General features: G+C 42.1%; 1 protein-coding gene across 2 annotated transcripts in view; it reads right to left on the bottom strand.

Moving 5' to 3' along the window:
• Positions 1-22,688, bottom strand: part of LOC139747246 (translation factor GUF1, mitochondrial-like) — a 324,019-nt gene that overhangs the window by 7,921 nt on the left and 293,410 nt on the right. The window lies entirely within an intron of this gene.

Here is a 22,688-nt window from a genome sequence, read left to right as displayed (position 1 = left end):
TGGGGTTGTTAGGGAGGTGAATGCAACAGTTTTGGAAAGAGGGGCAAGTATGCAGTCTGTTGTGGATGAGACAGCTTGGGAAGTGAGTCAGTTGTTGTTCGCTGATGATACAGCGCTGGTGGCTGATTCATGTGAGAAACTGCAGAAGCTGGTGACTGAGTTTGGTAAAGTGTGTAAAAGAAGGAAGCTGAGAGTAAATGTGAATTAGAGCAAAGTTATTAGGTACAGTAAGGTTGAGGGACAAGTCAATTGGGAGGTAAGTTTGAATGGAGAAAACTGGAAGAAGTAAAGTGTTTTAGATATCTGGGAGTGGATTTGGCAGCGGATGGAACAATGGAAGCAGAAGTGAATCATAGGGTGGGGGAGGGGGCGAAAGTTTTGGGAGCGTTGAAGAATGTGTGGAAGTCGAGAACTTTATCTCGGAAAGCAAGAATGGTTATGTTTGAAGGAATAGCGGTTCCAACAATGTTATATGGTTGCGGGGCGTGGGCTATGGATAGAGTAGTGCAGAAGAGGGTGGATGTGCTGGAAATGAGATGTTTAGGACAATATGTGGTGTTAGGTGGTTTGATTGAGTAAGTAATAATAGGGTAAGAGAGATGTGTGGTAATAGAGTGTGGTTAAGAGAGCAGAAGAGGGTGTTTTGAAACGGTTTGATCACATGGAAAGAATGAGTGAGGAAAGATTGTCAAGAGGTGGTGTGCAAAGTGAGAGGGTTAGGGAGAATGATTTGGTAAACAGGGGGAGGTAGTAAAAGCTTTGCGGAAGATGAAACCTGGCAAGGCAGCGGGTTTGGATGGTATTGCAGTGGAATTTATCAAAAAAGTGGGTGACTGTATTGTTGACAGGTTGGTAAGGTTATTTAATGTATGTATGACTCATGGTGAGGTGCCTGAGGATTGGTGGAATGCTTGCATAGTGCCATTGCACAAAGGCAAAGGAGATAAAAGTGAGTGCTCAAATTACAGAGGTATAAGTTTGTTGAGTATTCCTGGGAAAATATATAGGAGGGTATTGATTGAGAGGGTAAAGGCTTGTACAGAGGATCTGATTGGGGAAGAGCAATGTGGTTTCAGAAGTGGTAGAGGATGTGTGGATCAGGTGTTTGCTTTGAAGAATGTATGTGAGAAATACTTTGAAAAGCAAATGGATTTATATGTAGTATCTATGGATCTGGAGAAGGCATATGATAGAGTTGATAGAGATGCTCTGTGGAAGGTATTAAGAATATATGGTGTGGGAGGCAAGTTGTTAGAAGCAGTGAGAAGTATTTATCGAGGATGTAAGGCATGTGTACGTGTAGGAAGAGGGAAAAGTCATTGGTTCTCAGTGAATGTAGGTTTGCGGCAGGAGTGTGTGATGTCTCCATGGTTGTTTAATTTGTTTCTGGATGGGGTTGTTAGAGAGGTGAATGCAAGAGTTTTGGAAAGAGGGGCAAGTATGCAGTCTGTTGTGGATGAGAGAGCTTGAGAAGCGAGTCAGTTGTTGTTCGCTGATGATACAGCGCTGGTGGCTGATTCATGTGAGAAACTGCAGAAGCTGGTGACTGAATTTGGTAAAGTGTGTGAAAGAAGAAAGTTAAGAGTAAATGTGAATAAGAGCAAGGTTATTAGGTACAGTAGGGTTGAGGGTCAAGTCAATTGGGAGGTAAGCTTGAATGGAGAAAAAGTGGAGGAAGTGAAGTGTTTTAGATATCTGGGAGTAGATTTGGCAACGGATGGAACCATGAAAGCAGAAGTGAATCCTAGGGTGGGGTTGGGGGTTGAAAGTTCTGGGAGCGTTGAAGAATGTGTTGAAGTCGAGAACATTATCTCAGAAAGCAAAAATTGTGGTGGATGTGCTGGAAATGAGATGTTTGAGGATCATATGTGGTGTGAGGTGGTTTGATTGAGTAAGTAATGTAAGGGTAAGAGAGATGTGTGGTAATAAAAAGAGTGTGGTTGAGAGAGCAGAAGAGGGTGTTTTGAAATGGTTTGGTCACATGAAGAGAATGAGTGAGGAAAGATTGACCAAGAGGATATATGTGTCAGAGGTGGAGGGAACGAGGAGAAGTGGGAGACCAAATTGGAGGTGGAAAGATGGAGTGAAAAATATTTTTGAGTGATCGGGGCCTGAACATGCAGGAGGGTGAAAGGGTTTGCAAGGAATAGAGTGAATTGGAACGATGTGGTATACTGGGGTCGACTTGCTGTCATTGGATTGAACCAGGGCATGTGAAGCGTCTGGGGTAAACCATGAAGAGTTGTGTGGGGCCTAGATGTGGAAAGGGAGCTGTGGTTTCAGTGCATTACTACATGACAGCTAGAGACTGAGTGTGAACGAATGTGGCTTTTGTTTTTTCCTAGCGCTACCTCGCACACATGAGGGGAGAGGGGGTTGTTATTTCATGTGTGGCGGGGTGGCAATGGGGATGAATAAAGGCAGACAGTATGAATTATGTACATGTGTATATATGTATATGTCTGTGTGTGTATATATATGTATACGTTGAGATGTATAGGTATATATATATTTGCATGTGTGGACGTGTATGTATATACATGTGTATGTGGGTGGGTTGGGCCATTCTTTCGTCTGTTTCCTTGCGCTACCTCGCTCACACGGGAGACAGCAACAATGCAAAATAATAATATTGATAATATATGTATGTAAAGAGAGATATACATAAGTATACTTATGTAAGTAGTAGAGATGGCCAGAGAGTGTCATTGGATTATGTGTTAATTGATAGGTGCCTGAAAGAGTCTTTTGGATGTTAATGTGCTGAGAGTGACAGCTGGAGGGATGTCTGATCATTATCTTGTGGATGCAAAGGTTATGATTTGTAGAGGTTTTCAGAAGAGAGAATGTTGAGGTGAAGAGAGCGGTGAGAATAAGTGAGCTTAGAAAGGAGACTTGTGTGAGGAAGGACTAGAAGAGATTGAGTGCAGAATGTTAAAAGGTGAGAGCAAATGATGTAAGGAGAGTGGTTGAGGAATGGGATGTTTTTAGGGAAGCAGGGATGGCTTGCGCAAGAGATACCTGTGGTATGAGAAAGGTGGGAGGTGGGCACATTATAAAGGGTAGTGAATGGTGGGATGAAGAAGTAAGATTATTAGTGAAAGAGAAGAGAGAGGCATTTGGATGACTTTTGCAGGGAAACAGTGCAAATGACTGGGAGATGTATAAAAGAAAGAGGCAGGAGAAAAGTGCAAGAGGTGAAAAAGAGGGCAAATGAGATTGGGATGAGAGAGTATCGTTAAATTTTACGGAGAATGAAAAGATGTTTTCGGAAAGAGGTAAATAAAGTGTGTAAGACAAGACAACAAATGGGAACGTCTCTGAAGGTGCAAATGGGGAGGTAATGACAAGTACTGGTGAAGTGAGTTGGAGATGCAGTGAGTATTTTGAGGATTTGTTGAATGTGTTTGATGATAGAGTGGCAGATATAGGGTGTTTTAGTCGAGGTGGTGTGTGAAGTGAGAGGTTCAGGGAGAATGGTTTGGTAAACAGAGAAGAGGTAGTGAAAGCTTTGCAGAAGATGAAAACCAGCAGGCTGCACAGTTTGGATGGTATTGTAGTGAAATTTATCAAAAAAAGGGGTGACTGTGCTGGTGACTGGTTGGTGAGGATATTCAATGTATGTATGGTTCATGGTGAAGTGCCTGGGAATTGGTGGAATGTATGCATAGTGCCATTGTACAAAGGCAGAGAGGATCAAGGTGAGTGTGCAAATTACAGAGGTATAGGTTTGTTGAGTATTCCTGGGAAATTATATGGGAGGGTATTGATTGAGAGGGTGAAGGCATGTACAGAGCAACAAATTGGGGAAGAGCACTGTGGTTTTAGAAATGGTAGAGGATGTGTGGATCAGGTGTTTGCTTTGAAGAATGTATGTGAGAAATACTTAGAAAAGCAAATGGATTTGTATGTAGCATTTATGGATCTGGAGAATGCATATGATAGAGTTGATAGTGATGCTCTGCAGAAGGTATTTACAGTTATTGGTGTGGGAGGTAAGTTGCTCGAAGCAGTGAAAGTTTTTATCGAGGATGTAAGGCATGTTTACGAGTAGGAAAAGAGGAAAGTGATTGGTTCCCAGTGAATGTCGATTTGTGGCAGGGGTGCATGATGTCTCCATGGTTGTTGAATTTGTTCATGGATGGGGTTGTTAGGGAGGTGGTTTGATCAAGTAAGTAATGAAAGGGTAAGAGAGAGATGTGTGGTAATAAAAAGAGTGTGGTTGAGAGAGCAGAAGAAGATGTATTGAAATGGTTTGGTCACATGGAGAGAATGAGTGAGGAAAGATTGATGAAGAGGATATATGTGTCAGAGGCAGAGGGAACGAGAAGTGGGAGACCAAATTGGAGGTGGAAGGATGGAGTGAAAAAGATTTTGAGCGATCAGGGCCTGAACATACAGGATATTGAATGGCATGCAAGGAATAAAGTGAATTGTAACGATGTGGTATACCGGAGTTGACGTGCTGTCAATGGATTGAACCAGGGCATGTGAAGCGTCTGGGGTAAACCATGGAAAGTTCTATGGGGCCTGGATGTGGAAAGAGAGCTGTGGTTTTGGTGCATTACACATGACAGCTAGAGACCGAGTGTGAATGAATGTGGCCTTTGTTGTCTTTCCCTAGTGCTACCTCGCAAGCCTGAGGGAGGAGGGGGGTGCCATTTGTCAATCTTTCCTCACTCATTCTCTCCACATGACCAAACTATTTCAATACACCTTCTGCTCTCTCAACCGCACTCTTTATTACCACACTTTTCTCTTACCCTATTCATTACTTACTCGATCAAACCACCTTACACCACATATTGTACTCAGACATCTCATTTCCAACACATCCGCCCTCCTCCACATAACCCTATCTATCGCCCATACCTCACAACCATGTAATATTGTTGGAACTAGTATTCCTTCAAACATACCCATTTTTGCTCGCCAAGATAACGTTTTGGACTTCCACGCATTCTTCAATAATCCCAGAACCTTTGCCCCCTCCCCCACCCTGTGTCTCACTTCCGCTCCCATGGTTCCATCCTATGCCAAATCCACTCCCAGATATCTAAAACACTTCACTTCCACCAGTTTTTCTCCATTGAAACATACCTCCCAATTGACTTGTCCCTCAACACTACTGAACCGAATAACCTTGCTCTTATTCACATTTACTCTCAGCTTTCTTCTTTCTTACACTTTACAAAACTCAGCCAACAACTTCTGCAGTTTTTCACCCGAATCAGCAACCAGCGCTGTATCATCAGCGAACAACACTATATATATATATATATATATATATATATATATATATATATATATATATATATATATATATATATATATATATATATATATATATATATTTGTTTATGGATGGGGTTGTTAGGGAGGTGAATGCAAGAGTTTTGGAAAGAGGGGCAAGTATGAAGTCTGTTGTGGATGAGAGAGCTTGGGAAGTGAGTCAGTTGTTGTTCGCTGATGATACAGCGCTGGTGGCTGATTCATGTGAGAAACTACAGAAGCTGGTGACTGAGTTTGGTAAAGTGTGTGAAAGAAGAAAGTTAAGAGTAAATGTGAATAAGAGCAAGGTTATTAGGTACAGTAGGGTTGAGGGTCAAATCAATTGGGAGATAAGTTTGAATGGAGAAAAACTGGAGGAAGTAAAGTGTTTTAGATATCTGGGAGTGGATCTGGCAGCGGATGGAACCATGGAAGCGAAAGTGAATCATAGGGTGGGGGAGGGGGCGAAAATCCTGGGAGCCTTGAAGAATGTGTGGAAGTCGAGAACATTACCTCGGAAAGCTAAAATGGGTATGTTTGAAGGAATAGTGGTTCCAACAATGTTGTACGGTTGCGAGGCGTGGGCTATAGATAGAGTTGTGCGCAGGAGGGTGGATGTGCTGGAAATGAGATGTTTGAGGACAATGTGTGGTGTGAGGTGGTTTGATCGAGTAAGTAATGTAAGGGTAAGAGAGATGTGTGGAAATAAAAAGAGCGTGGTTGAGAGAGCAGAAGAGGGTGTTTTGAAATGGTTTGGGCACATGGAGAGAATGAGTGAGGAAAGATTGACCAAGAGGATATATGTGTCGGAGGTGGAGGGAACGAGGAGAAGTGGGAGACCAAATTGGAGGTGGAAAGATGGAGTGAAAAAGATTTTGTGTGGTCGGGGCCTGAACATGCAGGAGGGTGAAAGGAGGGCAAGGAATGGAGTGAATTGGATCGATGTGGTATACCGGGGTTGATGTGCTGTCAGTGGAGTCAATCAGGGCATGTGAAGCGTCTGGGGTAAACCATGGAAAGTTGTGTGGGGCCTTGATGTGGAAAGGGAGCTGTGGTTTCGGGCATTATTGCATGACAGCTAGAGACTGAGTGTGAACGAATGGGGCCTTTGTTGTCTTTTCCTAGTGCTACCTCGCACACATGAGGGGGTAGGGGGATGGTATTCCATGTGTGGCGAGGTGGCGATGGGAATGAATAAAGGCAGAGTGTGAATTGTGTGCATGGGTATGTATGTATGTGTCTGTGTGTGTATATATATGTGTACATTGAGATATATAGGTATGTATATTTGCGTGTGTGGACATGTATGTATATACATTGTGTATGGGGGTGGGTTGGGCCATTTCTTTCGTCTGTTTCCTTGTGCTACCTCGCAAACGCGGGAGACAGCAACAAAGCAAAATGAATAAATAAATATATATATATATATATATATATATATATATATATATATATATATATATATATATATATATATATATATATCACATTCAACAAACCTTCAAAATACTCACTCCATCTCCTTCTCACATCACCACTACTTGTTATCACCTTCCCATTTGCGCCCTTCACTGAAGTTCCCATTTGCTCCCTTGTCTTACGCACTTTATTTACCTCCTTCCAGAACATCTTTTTATTCTCCCTAAAATTTAATGATACTCTCTCACCCCAACTCTCATTTGCCCTCTTTTTCACCTCTTGTACCTTTCTCTTGACCTCCTGTCTCTTTCTTTTATACATCTCCCACTCATTTGCATTTTTTCCCTGCAAAAATCGTTCAAATGCCTCTCCCTTCTCTTTCACTAATAATCTTACTTCTTCATCCCACCACTCACTACCCTTTCTAATCAACCCACCTCCCACTCTTCTCATGCCACAAGCATCTTTTGTGCAATCCATCACTGATTCCCTAAATACATCCCATTCCTCCCCCACTCCCCTTACTTCCATTGTTCTCACCTTTTTCCATTCTGTACTCAGTCTCTCCTGGTACTTCCTCACACAAGTCTCCTTCCCAAGCTCACTTACTCTCACCACCCTCTTCACCCCAACATTCACTCTTCTTTTCTGAAAACCCATACAAATCTTCACCTTAGCCTCCACAAGATAATGATCAGACATCCCTCCAGATGCACCTCTCAGCACATTAACAACCAAAAGTCTCTCTTTCGTGCGCCTGTCAATTAACACATAATCCAATAACGCTCTCTGGCCATCTCTCCTACTTACATACGTATACTTATGTATATCTCGCTTTTTAAACCAGGTATTCCCAGTCACTAGTCCTTTTTCAGCACATAAATCTACAAGCTCTTCACCATTTCCATTTACAACACAGAACACCCCATGTATACCAATTATTCCCTCAACTGCCACATTACTCACCTTTGCATTCAAATCACCCATCACTATAACCCGGTCTTGTGCATCAAAACTACTAACACACTCATTCAGCTGCTCCCAAAACACTTGCCTCTCATGATCTTTCTTCTCATGCCCAGGTGCATAGAGTGGCAGATATAGGGTGTTTTGGTCGAGGTGGTGTGCAAAGTGAGAGGGTTAGGGAAAATGATTTGGAAAACAGAGAAGAGGTAGTAAAAGCTTTGCGGAAGATGAAAGCCGGCAAGACAGCAGGTTTGGATGGTATTGCAGTGGAATTTATTAAAAAAGGGGGTGACTGTATTATTGACTGGTTGGTAAGGTTATTTAATATATGTATGACTCATGGTGAGGTGCCTGAGGATTGGCGGAATGCGTGCATAGTGCCATTGTACAAAGGCAAAGGGGATAAGAGTGAGTGCTCAAATTACAGAGGTATAAGTTTGTTGAGTATTCCTGGTAAATTATATGGGAGGGTATTGATTGAGAGGGTGAAGGCACGTACAGCGCATCAGATTGGGGAAGAGCAGTGTGGTTTCAGAAGTGGTAGAGGATGTGTGGATCAGGTGTTTGCTTTGAGGAATGTATGTGAGAAATACTTAGAAAAGCAAATGGATTTGTATGTAGCATTTATGGATCTGGAGAAGGCATATGATAGAGTTGATAGAGATGCTCTGTGGAAGGTATTAAGAATATATGGTGTGGGAGGCAAGTTGTTAGAAGCAGTGAAAAGTTTTTATCGAGGATGTAAGGCATGTGTACGTGTAGGAAGAGAGGAAAGTGATTGGTTCTCAGTGAATGTGGGTTTGCGGCAGGGGTGTGTGATGTCTGAATAGTTGTTTAATTTGTTTATAAGCAGAAGTGGATCATTGGGTGGGGGAGGGGGCGAAAATTCTGGGAGCCTTGAAGAATGTGTGGAAGTCGAGAACATTATCTCGGAAAGCAAAAATGGGTATGTTTGAAGGAATAGTGGTTCCAACAATGTTGTATGGTTGCGAGGCGTGGGCTATGTATAGAGTTGTGCGCAGGAGGATGGATGTGCTGGAAATGAGATGTTTGAGGACAATGTGTGGTGTGAGGTGGTTTGATCGAGTAAGTAACGTAAGGGTAAGAGAGATGTGTGGAAATAAAAAGAGCGTGGTTGAGAGAGCAGAAGAGGGTGTTTTGAAATGGTTTGGGCACATGGAGAGAATGAGTGAGGAAAGATTGACCAAGAGGATATATGTGTCGGAGGTGGAGGGAACGAGGAGAAGAGGGAGACCAAATTGGAGGTGGAAAGATGGAGTGAAAAAGATTTTGTGTGATCGGGGCCTGAACATGCAGGAGGGTGAAAGGAGGGCAAGGAATAGAGTGAATTGGATCGATGTGGTATACCGGGGTTGACGTGCTGTCAGTGGATTGAATCAAGGCATGTGTATGGGGGTGGGTTGGGCCATTTCTTTCGTCTGTTTCCTTGCGCTACCACGCAAACGCGGGAGACAGCGACAAAGCAAAAAAAAAAAAAAAAAAAAAATATTGTATATATATATATATATATATATATATATATATATATATATATATATATATATATATATATATATATATATATATTCCATGTGTGGCGAGGTGGCGATGGGAATGAATAGGGGCAGACAGTGTGAATTGTGTGCATGGGTATATATGTATGTGTCTGTGTGTGTATATATATGTGTACATTGGGATGTATAGGTATGTATATTTGCGTGTGTGGGCGTGTGTGTGTGTACATTGTGTATGGGGGTGGGTTGGGCCATTTTCTTTCGTCTATTTCCTTGCGCTACCTCGCAAACGCGGGAGACAGCGACAAAGGAAAATTAAAATATATATATATATATATATATATATATATATATATATATATATATATATATATATATATATATATATATATATTTATTTATTTATTTATTTATTTTACTTTGTCGCTATCTCCCACGTTAGCGAGGTAGCACAAGGAAATAGACGAAAGAATGGCTCAACCCACCTACATACACATGTTCACACGTTCACACACACAAATATACATTCCTATACATCTCAACATATACACATATACATATATATACACACTCAGACATATACATAGTGTACATACACATGTACATAGTTCATACTGTCTTCCTTTATTCATTCCCATCGCCACCCTGCTGCACATGAAATAACAACCCCCTCCCCCCCTCATGTGCGCGAGGTAGTGCTAGGGAAAGACAACAAAGGCCACATTCGTTCACACTCAGTCTCTAGCTGTCATGTAATAATGCACCGAAACCACAGCTCTCTTTCCACATCCAGGCCCCAAAGAACTTTTCATGGTTCACCCCAGACGCTTCACATGCCCTGGTTCAATCCATTGACAGCACGTTGACTCCGGTGTACCACAGCGTTCCAGTTCACTCCATTCCTTGCACGCCTTTCACCATCCTGCATGTTCAGGCCCCGATCACTCAAAAATATTTTTCACTCCATCTTTCCACCTCCAATTTGGTCTCCCACTTCGCCTCGTTCCCTCCACCTCTGCCATATATATCCTCTTGGTCAATCTTTCCTCACTCATTCTCTCCATTTGACCATACCATATCAAAACACCCTCTTCTGCTCTCTCAACCACACTCTTTTTATTACCACACATATCTCTTACCCTATTATTACTTACTTCATCAAACCACCCCACACCACATATTGTCCTCAAGCATTTCATTTCCAGCACATCCACCCTCCTCCAGACAACTCTATCTATAGCCAACGCCTTGCAACCATATAACAGTGTTGGAACCACTATTCCTTCAAACATACACATTTTTGCCTTCCGAGATAATGTTCTCGACTTCCACACATCTTTTAATGCTCTCAGAATGTTCGCCCCCATCCCCCACCCTATGGTTCACTTCCGCTTCCATGGTTCCATCCGCTGCAAATTCACTCCCAGATATCTAAAACACTTCACTTCCTCCAGTTTTTCTCCATTCGAACTTACCTGCCAGTTGACTTGTCCCTCAACCCTACTGTACCTAATAGCCTTGCTCTTATTCATATTTACTCTCAGCTTTCTTGTTTCACACACTTTACCAAACTGAGTCACCAGCTTCTGCAGTTTCTCACATGAATCAGCCACCAGCGCTGTATCATCAGCGAACAACAACTGACTCACTTCCCAAGCTCTCTCATCCACAACGGACTGCATACTTGCCGCTCTTTCCAAAACTCTTGCATTAACCTCCCTAACAACCCCATCTATAAACAAATTAAACAACCATGGAGACATCACACACCTGTGCCGCAAATCTACATTCACTGAGAACCAATCACTTTCCTCTCTTCCAACACATACATATGCCTTACATCCTCGATAAAAACTTTTCGCTGCTTCTAACAACTTGCCTCCCACACCATATGTTCTTAATACCTTCCACAGAGCATCTCTATCCATTCTATCATATCCCTTCTCCATATCCATAAATGCTACATACAAATCCATTTGCTTTTCTAAGTATTTCTCACACACATTCTTCAAAACAAAACCCTGATCCACACATCCTCTACCACTTCTGAAACCACACTGCTCTTCCTTAATTTGATGCTCTGTACATGCCTTCACCCTCTCAATCAATACCCTCCCATATAATTTCCCAGGAATACTCTACAAACTTATACCTCTGTAATTTAAGCACTCACTTTTATCCCCTTTGCCTTTGCCTTTCCGCCATCCCTCAGGTACCTCACCACAATTCATAAATAATTTAGATATCCTTACCACCCAGTCAACAATACAGTCACCCCCTTTTTTAATAAATTCCACTGCAATACCATCCAAACCCACTGCCTTGCCGACTTTCATCTTCCTCAAATGTTTTACTACCTCTTCTCTGTTTACCAAATAATTTTCCCTAACCCTCTCACTTTGCACACCACCTCGACCAAAACACCCTATATCTGCCACTCTATCATCAAACACATTCAAAAAACCTTCAAAATACTCACTCCATCTCCTTCTCACATCACCACTACTTGTTATCACCTCCCCATTAGCCACCTTCACTGAAGTTCCCATTTGTTCCCTTGTCTTACGCACGTTATCTACCTCCTTCCAAAACTTCTTTTTATTCTCTCTAAAATTTAATGATACTCTCTCACCCCAACTCTCATTTCCCCTCTTTTTCACCTCTTGCACCTTTCTCTTGACCTCCTGCCTCTTTCTTTTATACATCTCCCAGCCATTTGCATTTTTCCTTGCAAAAATCGTCCAAATGCCTCTCTCTTCTCTTTCACTGATAATCTTACTTTTTTATGCCACCACTCACTACCTTTTCTAATCTGCCCACCTCCCACGCTTCTCATGCCACAAGCATCTTTTGCGCAAGCTATCACTGCTTCCCTTGATACATCCTATTCCTCCCCCACTACCCTTACGTCCTTTGTTCTCATCTTTTTCCATTCTGTACTAAGTCTCTCCTGTTACTTCCTCACACAAGTCTCCTTCCCAAGCTCACTTACTCTCACCACCCTCTTCACCTCAACATTCTCTCTTCTTTTCTGAAAACCTCTACAAATCTTCACCTTAGCCTCCACAAGATAATGATCAGACATCCCTCCAGTTGCACCTCTCAGCACATTAACATCCAAAAGTCTCTCTTTCACATGCCTATCAATTATCTTGTAATCCAATAACGCTCTCTGGCCATCTCTCGTACTTACATATGTATACTTATGTATATCTCTCTTTTTAAACCAGGTATTCCCAATCATCAGTCCTTTTTCAGCACATAAATCTACAAGCTCTTCATCATGTCGATTTACAACACTGAACACCCCATGTATACCAATAATTCCCTCAACTGCCACATTACTCACCTTTGCATAGAAATCACCCATCACTATAACCCGGTCATGTGTATCAAAGCTACTAACACAATCACTCAGCTGCTCCCAAAATACTTGCCTCTCATGATCTTTCTTCTCATGCCCAGGTGCATATGCACCAATAATCACCCATCTCTCTCCATCAACTTTCAGTTTTACCCATATCAATCTAGAGTTTATTTTCTTACACTTTGTCACATACTCCCACCACTCCTTTTTCAGGTCTAGTGCTACTCCTTCCCTTGCTCTTGTCCTCTCGCTAACCCCTGACTTTACTCCCAAGACAATCCCAAACCACTCTTCCCCTTTACCCTTGAGCTTCATTTCACTCAGAGCCAAAACATCCAGGTTCCTTTCCTCAAACATACTACCTATCTCTCCTTTTTTCTCACCTTGGATACATCGACACACATTTAGACTCCCCAGTCTGAGCCTTCAAGGAGAATGAGTACTCCCCACGTGACTCCTTCTTCTGTTTCCCATTTTAGAAAGTTAAAATGCAAGGAGGGGAGGGTTTCTGGCTCCCCCCTCCCGTCCCCTTTAGTCGCCTTCTAAAACACGTGAGGAATGCGTGGGAAGTATTCTTTCTCTATTATCCCCAGGGATAAAATATGTATATATATATATATATATATATATATATATATTTTTACTTTTTTTGCTGTCTCCCGCGTTTGCGAGGTAGCGCAAGGAAACAGACGAAAGAAATGGCCCAACCCACCCCCATACACATGTATATACATACACATCCACACACGCAAATATACATACCTCCACAGCTTTCTATGGTTTACCCCAGACGCTTCACATGCCCTGATTCAATCCACTGACAGCACGTCAACCCCGGTATACCACATCGATCCAATTCACTCTATTCCTTGCCCTCCTTTCACCCTCCTGCATGTTCAGGCCACGATCACACAAAATCTTTTTCACTCCATCTTTCCACCTCCAATTTGGTCTCACACTTCTCCTCGTTCCCTCCACCTCCGACACATATATCCTCTTCGTCAATCTTTCCTCACTCATTCTCTCCATGTGCCCAAACCATTTCAAAACACCCTCTTCTTCTCTCTCAACCACGCTCTTTTTATTTCCACACATCTCTCTTACCCTTACGTTACTTACTCGATCAAACCACCTCACACCACACATTGTCCTCAAACATCTCATTTCCAGCACATCCACCCTCCTGCGCACAACTCTATCCATAGCCCACGCCTCGCAACCATACAACATTGTTGGAACCACTATTCCTTCGAACATACCCATTTTTGATTTCCGAGATAATGTTCTCGACTTCCATATATTCGTCAAGGCTCCCAGGATTTTCTCCCCCTCCCCCACCCTATGATCCACTTCCGCTTCCATGGTTCCATCCGCTGCCAGATCCACTCCCAGATATCTAAAACACTTTACTTCCTCCAGTTTTTCTCCATTCAAACTTACCTCCCAATTGACTTGACCCTCAACCCTACTGTACCTAATAACCTTGCTCTTATTCACATTTACTCTTAACTTTCTTCTTTCACACACTTTACCAAACTCAGTCACCAGCTTCTGCAGTTTCTCACATGAAACAGCCACCAGCGCTGTATCATCAGCAAACAACAACTGACTCACTTCCCAAGCTCTCTCATCCACAACAGACTTCATACTTGCCCCTCTTTCCAAAACTCTTGCATTCACCTCCCTAACAACCCCATCCATAAACAAATTAAACAACCATGGAGACATCACACACCCCTGCCGCAAACCTACATTCACTGAGAACCAATCACTTTCCTCTCTTCCTACACGTACACATGCCTTACATCCTCGATAAAAACTTTTCACTGCTTCTAACAACTTGCCTCCCACACCATATATTCTTAATACCTTCCACGGAGCATCTCTATCAACTCTATCATATGCCTTCTCCAGATCCATAAATGCTACATACAAATCCATTTGCTTTTCTAAGTATTTCTCACATACATTCTTCAAAGCAAACACCTGATCCACACATCCTCTACCACTTCTGAAACCACTCTGCTCTTCCCCAATCTGATGCTCTGTACATGCCTTCACCCTCTCAATCAATACCCTCCCATATAATTTACCAGGAATACTCAACAAACTTATACCTCTGAAATTTGAGCACTCACTCTTATCCCCTTTGCCTTTGTACAATGGCACTATGCACGCATTCCGCCAATCCTCAGGCACCTCACCATGAGTCTTACATACATTGAATAACCTTACCAACCAATCAATAATACAGTCACCCCCCTTTTTTAATAAATTCCACTGCAATACCATCCAAACCTGCTGCCTTGCCGGCTTTCATCTTCCGCAAAGCTTTTACTACCTCTTCTCTGTTTACAAAATAATATTCTCTAACCCTCTCACCTTGCACACCACCTCGACCAAAGCACCCTATATCTGCCACTCTATCATCAAACACATTCAACAAACCTTCAAAATACTTACTCCATCTTCTCACATCACCACTACATGTTATCACCTTCCCATTTGCGCCCTTCACTGAAGTTCCCATTTGCTCCCTTGTCTTACGCACTTTATTTACCTCCTTCCAGAACATCTTTTTATTCTCCCTAAAATTTAATGATACTCTCTCACCCCAACTCTCATTTGCCCTTTTTTTCACCTCTTGCACCTTTCTCTTGACCTCCTGTCTCTTTCTTTTATACATCTCCCACTCAATTGCATTTTTTCCCTGCAAAAATCGTCCAAATGCCTCTCTCTTCTCTTTCACTAATACTCTTACTTCTTCATCCCACCACTCACTACCCTTTCTAATCAACCCACCTCCCACTCTTCTCATGCCACAAGCATCTTTTGCGCAATCCATCACTGATTCCCTAAATACATCCCATTCCTCCCCCACTCCCCTTACTTCCATTGTTCTCACCTTTTTCCATTCTGTACTCAGTCTCTCCTGGTACTTCCTCACACAGGTCTCCTTCCCAAGCTCACTTACTCTCACCACCCTCTTCACCCCAACATTCACTCTTCTTTTCTGAAAACACATACAAATCTTCACCTTAGCCTCCACAAGATAATGATCAGACATCCCTCCAGTTGCACCTCTCAGCACATTAACATCCAAAAGTCTCTCTTTCGCACGCCTGTCAATTAACACGTAATCCAATAACGCTCTCTGGCCATCTCTCCTACTTACATAAGTATACTTATGTATATCTCGCTTTTTAAACCAGGTATTCCCAATCATCAGTCCTTTTTCAGCACATAAATCTACAAGCTCTTCACCATTTCCATTTACAACACTGAACACCCCATGTATACCAATTATTCCCTCAACTGCCACATTACTCACCTTTGCATTCAAATCACCCATCACTATAACCCGGTCTCGTGCATCAAAACCACTAACACACTCATTCAGCTGCTCCCAAAACACTTGCCTCTCTTGATCTTTCTTCTCATGCCCAGGTGCATATGCACCAATAATCACCCACCTCTCTCCATCAACTTTCAGTTTTACCCATATTAATCGAGAATTTACTTTCTTACACTCTATCACATACTCCCACAACTCCTGTTTCAGGAGTATTGCTACTCCTTCCCTTGCTCTTGTCCTCTCACTAACCCCTGACTTTACTCCCCAGACATTCCCAAACCACTCTTCCCCTTTACCCTTGAGCTTCGTTTCACTCAGAGCCAAAACATCCAGGTTCCTTTCCTCAAACATACTACCTATCTCTCCTTTTTTCACATCTTGGTTACATCCACACACATTTAGGCACCCCACTCTGAGCCTTCGAGGAGGATGAGCACTCCCCGCGTGACTCCTTCTTCTGTTTCCCATTTTAGAAAGTTAATACAAGGAGGGGAGGATTTCTGGCTCCCCGCTCCCGTCCCCTCTAGTCGCTTTCTACGACACGCGAGGAATACGTGGGAAGTATTCTTTCACCCCTATCCCCAGGGATAATATACATATATATATACATATACACATACACACACATACACATACATACGCACATATACACACACACACACATACATATATATACATATGAAAAATGTAAGAAACAATTTAGAAAACTGAAACTTCTAGCTTGAAATGAATGAAAAAAATGAATGTCACATAATGGTTCAACCTCTGGCTATGGAAAAAAGGAAATGTATAATTTATTTACACATATATATATATATATATATATATATATATATATATATATATATATATATATATATATATATATATATTTACACATATATATATATATATATATATATATATATATATATATATATATATATATATATATATATTTATATATTCATATATATTATTATTATACTTATACATCTCAGTGTATACATATATATACACACACAGACATATACATATATACACATGTACATATTTCATACTGTCTGCCTTTATTTATTCCCATCGCCATATTTATGTATATATATATATATATATATATATATATATATATATATATATATATATTTTTTTTTTTGCTTTGTCGCTGTCTCCCGCGTTTGCGAGGTAGCGCAAGGAAACATACGAAAGAAATGGCCCAACCCACCCCCATACACATGTATATACATACGTCCACACACGCAAATATACATACCTACACAGCTTTCCATGGTTTACCCCAGACGCTTCACATGCCCTAATTCAATCCACTGACAGCACATCAACCCCGGTATACCACATCGCTCCAATTCACTCTATTCCTTGCCCTCCTTTCACCCTCCTGCATGTTCAGGCCCCGATCACACAAAATCTTTTTCACTCCATCTTTCCACCTCCAATTTGGTCTCCCACTTCTCCTCGTTCCCTCCACCTCCGACACATATATCCTCTTGGTCAATCTTTCCTCACTCATTCTCTCCATGTGCCCAAACCATTTCAAAACACCCTCTTCTGCTCTCTCAACCACGCTCTTTTTATTTCCACACATCTCTCTTACCCTTACGTTACTTACTCGATCAAACCACCTCACACCACACATTGTCCTCAAACATCTCAGTTCCAGCACATCCATCCTCCTGCACACAACTCTATCCATAGCCCACGCCTCGCAACCATACAACATTGTTGGAACCACTATTCCTTCAAACATACCCATTTTTGCTTTCCGAGATAATGTTCTCGACTTCCACACATTCTTCAAGGCTCCCAGAATTTTCGCCCCCTCCCCCACCCTATGATCCACTTCCGCTTCCATGGTTCCATCCACTGCCAGATCCACTCCCAGATATCTAAAACACTTTACTTCCTCCAGTTTTTCTCCATTCAAACTTACCTCACAATTGACTTGACCCTCAACCCTACTGTACCTAATAATGGGATGTATTTAGGGAATCAGTGATGGATTGCGCAAAAGATGCTTGTGGCATTAGAAGAGTGGGAGGTGGGTTGATTAGAAAGGGTAGTGAGTGGTGGGATGAAGAAGTAAGATTATTAGTGAAAGAGAAGAGAGAGGCATTTGGACGATTTTTGCACGGAAAAAATGCAGTTGAGTGGGAGATGTATAAAAGAAAGAGACAGGAGGTCAAGAGAAAGGTGCAAGAGGTGAAAAAGAAGGCAAATGAGAGTTGGGGTGAGAGAGTATCATTAAATTTTAGGGAGAATAAAAAGATGTTCTGGAAGGAGGTAAATAAAGTGCGTAAGACAAGGGAGCAAATGGGAACTTCAGTGAAGGGTGCAAATGGGGAGGTGAAAACAAGTAGTGGTGATGTGAGAAGGAGATGGAGTGAGTATTTTGAAGGTTTGTTGAATGTATTTGATGATAGAGTGGCAGATATAGGGTGTTTTGGTCGAGGTGGTGTGCAAAGTGAGAGGGTTAGGGAAAATGATTTGGTAAACAGAGAAGAGGTAGTAAAAGCTTTGCGGAAGATGAAAGCCGGCAAGGCAGCAGGTTTGGATGGTATTGCAGTGGAATTTATTAAAAACGAGGGTGACTGTATTGTTGACTGGTTGGTAAGGTTATTTAATGTATGTATGACTCATGGTGAGGTGCCTGAGGATTGGCGCAATGCGTGCATAGTGCCATTGTACAAAGGCAAAGGGGATAAGAGTAAGTGCTCAAATTACAGAGGTATAAGTTTGTTGAGTATTCCTGGTAAATTATATGGGAGGGTATTGATTGAGAGGGTGAAGGCATGTACAGAACATCAGATTCGGGAAGAGCAGTGTGGTTTCAGAAATGTTAGAGGATGTGTGGATCAGGTGTTTGCTTTGAAGAATGTATGTGAGAAATACTTAGAAAAGGAAATGGATTTGTATGTAGCATTTATGGATCTGGAGAAGGCATATGATAGAGTTGATAGAGATGCTCTGTGGAAGGTATTAAGAATATATGGTGTGGGAGGCAAGTTGTTAGAAGCAGTGAAAAGTTTTTATCGAGGATGTAAGGCATGTGTACGTGTAGGAAGAGAGGAAAGTGATTGGTTCTTAGTGAATGGAGGTTTGCGGCAGGGGTGTGTGATGTCTCCATGGTTGTTTAATTTGTTTATGGATGGGGTTGTTAGGGAGGTGAATGCAAGAGTTTTGGAAAGAGGCGCAAGTATGAAGTCTGTTGGGGATGAGAGAACTTGGGAAGTGAGTCAGTTGTTGTTCGCTGATGATACAGCGCTGGTGGCTGATTCATGTGAGAAACTGCAGAAGCTGGTGACTGAGTTTGGTAAAGTGTGTGAAAGAAGAAAGTTAAGAGTAAATGTGAATAAGAGCAAGGTTATTAGGTACAGTAGGGTTGAGGGTCAATTCAATTGGGAGGTGAGTTTGAATGGAGAAAAACTGGAGGAAGTGAAGTGTTTTAGATATCTGGGAGTGGATCTGGCAGTGGATGGAACCATGGAAGCGGAAGTGGATCATAGGGTGGGGGAGGGGGCGAAAATTCTGGGAGCCTTGAAGAATGTGTGGAAGTCGAGAACATTATCTCGGAAAGCAAAAATGGGTATGTTTGAAGGAATAGTGGTTCCAACAATGTTTTATGGTTGCGAGGCGTGTACTATGGATAGAGTTGTGCGCAGGAGGATGGATGTGCTGGAAATGAGATGTTTGAGGACAATGTGTGGTGTGAGGTGGTTTGATCGAGTAAGTAACGTAAGGGTAAGAGAGATGTGTGGAAATAAAAAGAGCGTGGTTGAGAGAGCAGAAGAGGGTGTTTTGAAATGGTTTGGTCACATGGAGAGAATGAGTGAGGAAAGATTGACCAAGAGGATATATGTGTCGGAGGTGGAGGGAACGAGGAGAAGAGGGAGACCAAATTGGAGGTGGAAAGATGGAGTGAAAAAGATTTTGTGTGATCGGGGCCTGAACATGCAGGAGGGTGAAAGGAGGGCAAAGAATAGAGTGAATTGGAGCGATGTGGTATACCGGGGTTGACGTGCTGTCAGTGGATTGAATCAAGGCATGTGAAGCGTCTGGGGTAAACCATAGAAAGCTGTGTAGGTATGTATATTTGCGTGTGTGGACGTATGTATATACATGTGTATGGGGGGGGGGGTTGGGCCATTTCTTTCGTCTGTTTCCTTGCGCTACCTCGCAAACGCGGGAGACAGCGACAAAGTATAATAATAATAATAATAATATATATATATATATATATATATATATATATATATATATATATATATATATATATATATATATATATATATATATATATTGTTATCATTATTATTATTATTTTGCTTTGTTGCTGTCTCCTGTGTTAGCGAGGTAGCGCATGGAAGCAGACGAAAGAATGGCCCAACCCACCCACATACACATGTATATACATACATACACGTCCACACACAGAAATATACCTATCTATACATGTCAACGTATACATATATATACACACACAGACATATACATATATACACATGTAGATAATTCATACTGTCTGCCTTTATTCATTCTCATTGCTACCCCGCCACACATGAAATAACAACCCCCTCCCCCCCTTCTGTGGACGAGGTAGTGCTAGGAAGACAATAAAGGTCCGCATTCATTCACACTCAGTCTCTGTCATGTAATAATGCACTGAAACCACAGCTCCCTTTCCACATCCAGGCCCCACAGAACTTTCCATGGTTTACCCCAGACGCTTCACATGCCCTGGTTCAATCCATTGACAGCACATCGACCCCGGTATACCACATCGTTCCATTTGACTGTATTCCTTGCATGCCCTTCACCCTCCTGCATGGTCAGGCCCTGATCACTCAAAATCTTTTTCACTCCATCTTTCTACCTCCAATTTGGTCTCCCACTTCTCCTCGTTCCCTCCACTTCTGACACATATATCCTCTTGGTCAATCTTTCCTCACTTATTCTCTCCATGTGACCAAACCATTTCAAAACATCCTCTTTTGCTCTCTCAACCACACTCTTTTTATTACCACGCATCTGTCTTACCCTATTATTACTTACTCGATCAAACCACCTCACACCATATATTGTCCTCAAACATCTCATTTCCAGCACATCCATCCTCCTCCGCACAACTCTATCCATAGCCCATGTTTTGCAACCATATAACAATGTTGGAACCAGTATTCCTTCAAACATGCCCATTTTTTCTTTCCGAGATAATGTTCTCGACTTCCACACATTCTTCAACGCTCCCAGAACTTTCACCCCCCCACAACCCTATGATTCACTTCCGCTTCCATAGTTCCATCTGCTGCCAAATCCACTCCTAGATGTCTAAAACACTTCACTTCTTCCAATTCCATTTAAACTTACCTTGCAATTGACTTGTCCCTCAACCCTACTGTACCTAATAACGTTGCTCTTATTCACATTTACTCTCAGCTTTCTTCTTTCACACACTTTACCAAACTCAGTTACCAGCTTCTGCAGTTTCTCACATGAATCAGCCACCAGCGCTGTTTCATCAGCGAACAACAACTGACTCACTTCCCAAGCTCTTTCATCCAGAATGAATTGCATACTTGCCCCTCTTTCCAATACTCTTGCATTCACCTCCGTAACAACCCCATCCATAAACAAATTAAACAACTATGGAGACATCACACACCCCTGCCATACATATCAACATATACACATATACGAACAAAGTGCGTATCAACTCGCACCTTCATAGAACATACAAAACTCCAACAGCCTGGATCGGACCTGGGACCCATGTCCAACAGGTGGGAATGCTACTGATAGGCTATGATCGCCCCTATTAGGGAAATGACTATTTGAATACTATGTACCTTCATAGAACAGTTAGGTTCGGTAAATTGCTATCTGCTGGCTGTGTGAGCCTGATGGGAAATGACCAGTGTAGACCCCGTTGCTCACCAATTTGAGACGAAGGGTATTCGAGTACATAGTATTTGAATAGTTATTTCTCTATCAGGGGTGATCATAGCCTAGTGGTAGCGCTCCCGTCTGTTGCACAGGGGTCCTGGGTTCGATCCTGGCTGTTGGAGGTTTGTATGTTCTATGATATACACATATACATTCATGTAGATACACATACACAGACATATACGCATGTCCATATTGATACTTGCTTGCCTTCATCCATTCCTGGTGCTACCCCACCACACAGGAAACAGTATCGCTTCCCCCAGTTTCAGTGAAGTAGCGCCAGGAAAACAGATATAAAAGGCCACAGATCCCTATCCACATCCAGGCCCCCAGACCTTTCCATGATTTATCCTAGATTTTTCACATGCCCTGATTCAGTCCATTGACAGCTTGTTGACTATGGTATACTACATTGTTCCAATTCACTCTGTTCCTTGCATGCCTCTCACCTTCGTGTATGTTCAGGCCTCAGCTGCTCAAATTTTTTTCATTCCATCCTTCTACCTCCAATTTGGTCTCCTACTTCTCTTGTTCCTTCCACCTCTGACACATATCCTTTTTCTCAATCTTTCCTCACTCATTCTCTCCATTTGTCCCTAGCCATTTTAACACACCCTCTTCTGCTCTCTCAACCGCACTTCTTTATATCCCACACATTTCTCTACTGTTTCATTACTTACTCGATCAAAAGACCACCTCACACCACATATTTCCCTCTGACATTTCATTTCCAACACATCCACCCTCCTCTGGAAGAACCATATTCATAGCCCATGCTTTGCAACCTTATGATAATGTTGGTACTACTATTCCTTCAAACATACCCATTTTTGCTCTCTGAGATAACATTCTC

The sequence above is a fragment of the Panulirus ornatus genome, chromosome 68 (genome assembly GCF_036320965.1).
Source record: "Panulirus ornatus isolate Po-2019 chromosome 68, ASM3632096v1, whole genome shotgun sequence".
Classification (NCBI taxonomy): Eukaryota; Metazoa; Arthropoda; class Malacostraca; order Decapoda; family Palinuridae; genus Panulirus; species Panulirus ornatus.
Note: the sequence above shows the minus strand (reverse complement) of the source record. Positions and strands in the feature narration are given on the sequence as shown.